The sequence below is a fragment of the Mytilus galloprovincialis genome, chromosome 6, assembly GCF_965363235.1.
Source record: "Mytilus galloprovincialis chromosome 6, xbMytGall1.hap1.1, whole genome shotgun sequence".
Classification (NCBI taxonomy): Eukaryota; Metazoa; Mollusca; class Bivalvia; order Mytilida; family Mytilidae; genus Mytilus; species Mytilus galloprovincialis.
In genome coordinates this window covers 86,930,495-86,939,290 of record NC_134843.1, presented here as the reverse complement: position 1 = coordinate 86,939,290, position 8,796 = coordinate 86,930,495, and positions in this window count along the sequence as shown.

Genomic DNA, 8,796 nt, shown 5'->3' with positions numbered 1-8,796 from the left:
GAAATTTGTTTTACATGCACACGTATAAAAATTGCGGTTTTTATCCAACGTAATCATAGGTTTGAACGTAGTTTTCAATTTAGACTCGTATATATATATATATGTATATAAGAAGCAAGGGATGGATAGAGTATATATGATTCTTGTTAAGGAGGCTTGAGGGTACAAAAAATTCAGCAAAAATAGAAACATTTGTTTTTCAATTACAAATTTTATTTATTACACTATTAGTTGTTACTTTATGATACTGTACAAAAATCAACCAAAAAAATCAATTCGTTATGACCCCAGATGATTTTTTAAATGTTTAGATCATTGAAAAAGCTCCAAATTATCTCCCTTTGGTGAAAAAAATGCCATTTTTTGGCATAAAAATTGAAATAACTTTTTTAACTCATCGGTGACCTATATTTTTTATTATTTTTTTCAAATGAACTACTTAAACTAATCTATTGTAAAATTTAAGCCATTTCTGTAATTTAGTTCTTTTTTTATTTTGATTTTACCTTTTTTTCTCCTATTTGTTTAACAACAAAAAAGTACCTTAACAAAAATGCATGCTTCTTTCAAAGGCAGATTGGGAGCTTAAATGAATTGTGACCCCATATTTTTATTTAATTTTTCCGTTAAGTATAGGATAAAGTCTATTTATAGAAAAAAATAGCATAATCCTATATTTAAAAAAAATGATTTAGACCCGCGAGCCCCCTTAAGTTGTTTTTTCATTGGTATTTTTGCTACTTTAGGTGATCTTAGCTGTATCATGGCTGGCCAGTTTTTATTGATAGAGGAAGTATTAGTACCTATAGTAAACCAACACATTTCTGCAGGAAAACTTGCAATGCTTATTAATATCACACCACTCACTACAAGTTGGGTTGGATAACTGAAGATGAACTAATTGGCAACAGATGTCCTTTTAATGATCATGTGTACAGTACTCCAAAGTCTAAATAATTAGGTTTTAGCCTTTGAACTCAACTGATTTTTTAACCCATGCAAAGAAAATGGGGAGGGTATGATGATTTTGACCTGTTTTAATTTATGACGTATTGTTTTATCATGAAAAATTACAGATCAAGTTTGAATTTTGTTCTAGTCTGATGATTTTGTGCATAGTTATGGTCCTCAGACTTAGAAAATTAAAAAAAAAAATCAGTGTTCCAATTTTTTTGTCATTCTTAAAGACATTGATTTGATAATTGGTATGTTGTTTTAACATGACCAGTTCACCTTGTCTAAACCACACCAGCAAAAAATGTTTGGACTCAACATTATCTAATATCCGGGACAGTGACGGTACATTTATAGACAAGAGAAAAGTTTGATTTCTGTTTATTTTTTTTGTTATTTTTATGATATCAAAGAATGACACACTTAATGTGAACACATATATAACTATTTTCTATTGTGAGGTGTTATATAGTCTACAACCATTCTATATTAAGGGAGAAATAAGTAAAAATGCATGTCAAAATGACGAATTGAGTACATCTTGCCACAATTTTTTTTAATATCTCGTTAAAATGTACACATTGTAAGGGAACAAAGGTATGAAAAGAAAGATATTGGCACCAAGTTTACAAAACTAGCCACTTTGAGTACCTCAATACTTGTATGTCTGTGTATTGAATGATAGAAATAGGTCATGTCAAAATGGAAGAGGCTGGTTTGGTCAGTGTTGTTTACTACATAATCATCCGGTTTTGTCTATGTGTATCACCCAGTTTTGTTTCGTTTTCAAACCACAAATTTATGAAAGCAACTTTAACACGGATCTTAATAGCATTGTCCATCAATTGAAATTGAACATAAATATTACTGTTATTGTAAAACAACTTCACTTGCGTTTTTTCAGTAAAAATAAATACTACATACAATGTATTATTTATACAAGAGTGTACACACTGACATGTAGCGACTGTTTTAATGTTTGTAATTTTGAATCTATTTTGAAGATCTGTAAGATGAATAATTTAATCAAAGTATCACATAGACCTAACATTGTTCATGGAACCATAAAAAGTCAAGGTCTAATGAAACCTGCCAGACGAACATGAACATTTACAGTCCTTATAACCAACCAAAAAATATAAAAACTTAACATTTACCAATTTATCAATAGGATAAGTTTTACATCACATAATAGTCATGTTCCATATGAGCAAATATAGTTGACCTATTACTTATGGTATTAGAGATACGGACTTGTGTCACATATTTGTTTTTCTTGTTTGAATTCTTGATTTCCGGGCCTTTTATAGCTGAATATGCGGTTTGTGCTTTGCTCATTGTCGAAGGCCATATGGTGACCTGTAGCTGTAAATTTCTGTGTTATTTGGTCTGTTGTGGAGAGTTGAATCATTTCTAATTATACAACATCTACTTTTTAGCTCACCGGACCTAAAAGGTCAAGTGAGTTTTTCTCATCATTTGGCGTCCGACATCCGTCGTCCGTCGTCTGTAAACTTTTACAAAAATATTCTCCTCTGAAACTACTGGGCCAAATTTGACCAAACTTGGCTACAATCATCATTGGGGTATCTAGTTTAAAAAATGTGTGGCATGACCCTGCCAACTAACCAAGATGGCCACCATGGCTAAAAATAGTACAGAGGGGTAAAATGTAGATTTTGGCTTATTACTCTGAAACCAAAGCATTTTGAGCAAATCTGACAAGGGGTAAAATTGTCTATTAGGTCAAGATCTATCTGCCCTGAAATTTTCAGACAAATCGGACAACCTGTTGTTGGGTTGCTGCCCCTAAATTAGTGATTTTAAGAAAAGTTTGCAGTTTTTGGTTATTATCTTGAATATTATAATAGATAGAGATAAACTGTAAACAGCAATAATGTTCAGCAAAGTAAGATCTACAAATAAGTCAACATGACCAAAATTTTCAGTTGACCCCTTAAGGAGTTATTGCCGTTTATAGCCAATTTTAAACCATTTTTCTAAAATTTTAGTATTCTTTTAAAAAATCTTCTCTGATGAAACTACTTGGCCAAATTTAACCAAACATGGCCACACTCGTCATTGGGGTATCTTGTTTTAAAAATGTGTCCGGTGACCCTGCAAACAAACCAAGATGGCCACCATGGCTAAAAATAGTACATAGGGTGAATGTAGATTTTTGCTGATATCTCTGAAACAAAAGCATTCAGAGCAAATCTAACAGGGGTTAAATTGTTTATCAGGTCAAGATCTATCTGCCCTGAAATTTTCAGACAAAACAGACAACCCGTTGTTGGGTTGCTGCCCCAGAATTAGTAATTTTAATGAAATTTTGCAGGTTTTGGTTATTATATTGGATAATATTATAGATAGAGATAAACTGTAAACACCAATAATGTTCAGCAAAGTAAGATTTACAAATAAGTCTGCATGACCAAAATTGTCAATTGACCCCTTAAGGAGTTATTGCCCTTTTTAGTCATTTTTTAACTACTGGGCTAAGTTCATTATAGATAGATATAATTGTAGCAACAAGAATGTTCAGTAAAGTAAGATCTACAAACACATCATGATCACCAAAACACAATTTGTCAAGAATTAATCTGTGTCCATTGTTTATTATGCACATAGACCAAGGTGAGCGACATGTTTAATAAAGTTCGTGCTTCTTGTCGCCACCAATTAACCACACGCAATCTCTAAAAAAGAAAGCTTTATATGCTGCAATTTATTGTTTTTAATATCTTGAATTCCAAGTATAATGATAGAAAATCAGTGACAGGGTCCAGTTGCTTGGCATGCAAATTCGTATCTAATTCATTCTAGTTATATTTCGTCATGTAATATTGTCATTTTAGTCGATATTAAACATAACTATAAAGTACAGAGGTTTGGCTAGCTACAAAAAAAAACCAGGTTTACCCCAACATTTTTTTCTTAAAATGTCCTGTACTAAATCAAGAATATGATAGTTGTTATCTAATTGTTCGTTTCTATATATGTTGCAATGATGTTAATTTTTTTTGTTTCACTTCAGTGTTCTGTTGTTTCATTGTTCTCCTCTAATAGTTGATGTGTTTCCCTCGGTTTTAGTTTCTCCAATCGAATTTTGACTTTAGAACAGCGGTATATTACTGTTACTTTTTTTTTTTTTTTTTTTTTAAATATCCGAGTATCAAATTACTACTACTCAAATTAAATGTTGTTTTTTTAATGTTCAAGATTTGAATTCTATACAGCGGAAATGACCAGCTGTTAATACTCTAAACATTCTAGATGAACCCATCATAGATACCAGCATTGAAGTTTTATATTAAAGCTAGACGCGCGTTTTGTCTACAAAAGACTCATCAGTGACGCTCGAATCAAAAATGTTAAAAAGGCCAAATAAAGTTGAAGAGCATTGCAGACCAAAAACTCCTTAAAGTTACCAGTTACAGCTAAGGTAATAATTACTGAAACCATATGGGGACCACTTATATGATTGTAGATTTATGACACTTGAATTTATATTTCCTCGAATTTATTAACCATTTCATGATAGTCACATATGCGGTTGGACCTTTCATTTATTACCATTTTATTGACAGTAAACTATTCGTGGTATCTTAGGTCCGTGTGACGATCGAATGTCTGTAGAGTTTTGAGTAGTAACATGATCGATATCATTGGACATGAGTTTATCGCAGTATATTCCTGGTGTCAGTTCCATAACCAGGGCAAAGTAATCTATATCACAAATACTGTACACACGCAATTCATATCAGTTATATCCTCTCGAAACAGAGAAATCTATTTTTATTTTAGAAATTGTTAAGAATATAAAAAAAGAAGATGTGATCTGATTGCCAATGAGACAACTCTCTACAAGAGACCAAAATGACACAGAAATTAACTATAGGTCACCGTACGACCTTCAACAATGAACAAAGCACATACCGCATAGTCAGCTATAAAAGGCCCCGAAATGACAATGTAAAACAATTCAAACGCGATAAACTTACTGTCTTATTCATATAAAAAAATAAAATAACGAAAAACAAATATGTAACACATAAACATACAACAACCACTGAATTACAGGCTCCTGACTTGGGACAGGCACAAACATACATAATGTTGCGGGTTTAAACATGTTATCGGGATCCCAACCCTAACCCTAACTTGGGACAGTAGTATAACAGTACAACATAAGAACGAACTATAAAAATCAGTTGAAAAAGACAACTCAGATGGACAAAAATACAAGTGGACGTGGCCGGGTACTTGTACATCCAAACAACAAAAAGACACTAGGAACAGATCTGAGAGTACTGACAGATAGTTCAAAACCACCAACAACTAATAAAAATCATGCATCTAAGACTAAATTATCAATCCGTACCCATCCAACATCCAATGGATTTAGTGTAAAGACGTCATAAACAGTCAGAAAAAAACATAACCTTGTGCAATGGCAAGATACAGGTATCGACAGATCGAATATCCATGAATGTGTATATGTAAATAGCATACTAGTAGTATTTAGTTTGCTTTTAATTTACTGATAACAAAATCAATATTTATACCAATAAAAACAATATTCAATGATCTAATAACAGTGTTGAATTGGTAACCTTTTAGAATAAGTTTATTTAAAGGAGCGATAAGTTTACAAGAATCATTTCTTAATTTCCGGGCACGGTTAAACAACATTTCCGTAAAAATGTCCTATCCCGTTTGAAATAAGTTTTCTACAGGTACAAACAAACTTCAAAACCAAATCTTATATCTATGGAAAAATTTAGTAAAGGTTTTAAACAGCGGTATACTACTGTTGCCTTTATTTAAGTAATTTATGGTAACGATATCCCTGGCTTGATGATTTACCAGTAATATATAGATTAAGTTCGTTAAAATCAAAAACGTCACAACAGACACTGGCATAGCGAAAGAGCTGTGAAATATGAAAACAGTAAGATGGTGCCAAAGGAACATAACCATCTAAAAATGGAAAATCAACAATAGGGAGTTTCCCGTTTAAAACCGAAATATCTAAATCTAGGAAAGGACAGTTATTACCGTGTAGATTTGATTTATAAAGTAAGTTCCTTGGGGTAAATTTCAGCAGTATATTGAGAAAATTCTTGATTATTTAACGAAAAAACATCATCAAGATAACGGTAAGTGTTGTTGAATTTATCTATTGAATGCAATTTCGACGGGTCTTTACTGAGTTTAGTCACATAAACTGTGATTCGTAACAGTATTAAAACAAGTCTGCTATGAAAGGGCACATTTAGTGCCCATAGAGATACCTACAACCTGTCGATAATCTTTGTTGCCGAAACGTACATAAATATTATTAAGGAGAAAATTAACAGCTTCAATCATCTCATCCCACTTCTAGTAAGTATATCTAGCATATCTACCTTTCTCATTAGAGAAGAAGGCCGTTCTTTTGTTGTTTACCTTTTTAGTATTGAGGATGCACTTTTCTTCAGTGTGGTTATAACTGTTTCGTGATAGATTTTATGGTTGGATATTGGTCTTTTTTCCCGCAAATTTTTAAAAGACACAATCACTCCTACTTTTACTGTTAGATGGCGTGTGAGCATAGACGTTCGCAAAAACTAGCGTGCACTTTCATCATTATGGTGTGTGCGGTTAATAGGAATGATACGATAATGTTCCAACATGTTTGTTTGCCCTATTAAATCTGTCTGTCTAAATGAAAAGTCCCAACTCTCGGTTCTCCTTATTTTGCAAGTGCCTGCTTTGTTCACTTCCTCACGATTTCGTTTGCGTATGTAGGACATACGAATTGCCAGCGGTATGGTATGTTTATACTAAGAGTAGTTGAGGCCCATTTGCACATTTCCCAACCAGATCCCACTTTTGTATCGTCGCCATTTACTTTAGTAATTGTTATGACGTGGATGACCTCATAATTGTGATTTAAATCAAATCAGCATCACAGTAAGATTTCCACTTTCACTATAAGGGCAAACAACTTTGTGGAGCATGCAATAGTATTAGTTCGAGTTTATCACATTTTTCGAGAAGGCTGCCGGATGCTCTAGCACCTATATTACTGGTGTCAGGTCTATAACTATAGCAAAATACTGTGTACAAGCAGTTAAAGTTATCCGTAGAAAACCGAAAAAATTCGCAAGTAAAATGCATCTAGTTGAATAAATGGTGAAACTATGATTGACCTAGATATTTTTTACTACGATTACACCGATGGTGAAAAGTAATTTATTGATAAAAAATGAAAAAAGTCCTGCATATCTGGACGTTTCGTTCCGAGGGTATCACCAGCCCAGTAGTCAGCACTTCAGTGTTGACATGAATATCAATCATGTGGTCATTTTTATAAATTTCCTGTTAACAAAACTTATAATTTTTCGAAAAACTAATGATTTTCTTATCCCAGGTCACTGATGAGTCTTATGTAGACGAAACGCGCGTTTGGCGTACTAAATTATCACCCTGGTACCTTTGATAACTATTACAATTTAAGTTGTCAGAGAGGCGGTTTGAAAATTATTCATTTTTATATATAACGAATATTCAATGTTTGCAAAGATAGAGAGCACAGCTTAAGTTTCACCAATCGTGGTTATCGTTGTGCTAATCAGTTTAGGTCGGTGTTAATGTGTTTTTCGGCTACTTTATTGAGTAAAGTGGATTGGCTTTTTTTACTATCACACTTCAATTTCCAGACCATAATGACAGCTACCTTGACTTTGAACGTCGATATCAACATTTACAGAACTTCAAAGTTTGGCATTTCACGACACTTCCTGCAGAGCCTTTAAGTAGCCATTTTTGATCTTGATAGAACTGACCGACACGTAATACTAAGTAATATGTATATGTCTATGGATAATTAAATAGCGTTCAGTCCAAAAATACGCACGAAATCCTTATACTTTATAACAATTCCATGAATTTGTGTTATTGCTTCTGATGGAACTTTTGTAATTCTAATATATGCGTACGTTTTTGTGTTTTTAAGTCAATTTGGTGGACATGCTTTTGTCATCAATTGCATGTTAAAACAAGATCGACCTGCTCTACTAGAGGGGTTCATAATATAAAATTTATTGTTTTATTCAGAATAAAAAAAGCATCACGTGATTTCAACTCGCAGTGGACATTTTAAGTTTCATGTTTTCGAATAACCATGCTAACACGGTATGACTTGTTATCGTTATCAATATTCTTGAATGACACTATAAAAGGTATAACAATCAAAAAAGTTACCTGTAGTCAATTGTGTACCGAGTGCTTTGGAAATACTATCAGTTAAAATCCATTTACAATGATTAAATCATGACAACACATTATTAGGTCAAATAGCATATGAAAATGTATTGACATTCCACCATAACAACGGCCTTCATAAGTATTACTATCCAATTTAAAAAAAAGCAATCAATACCCAGCAGACGTGGTGGCATATGTTTGACAATTTAACTTTTTTTCCCCTCTATTTTGTTCACGCATCGTTGTAAATATAATGGAATTTGATGCGACTGTCATACAAGTGCGAGGTTAAGGTTATAAAAAGAGGTTCAATCCACCATTTTCAGCATAAAAAAATGCCGGTACCAAGACAGGAATATGACAGTTGTTATCCATTCGTTTGATGTGTTTAAGCTTTTGATTTTGCCATTTGATTAGGACTTAAATCTGGAAATTGACTATGAGGGTCGGTTGAAAACAAAACGTTACGACCAAAGAGATGATTTCAGCTTCCCAATTGTAACCATTTCATTTCATACCATCCCCTTCCCTTTTCACGAATGTGACCTACCGAATTAGACTATTTTCAGGCTTTGTAATAACATGAGC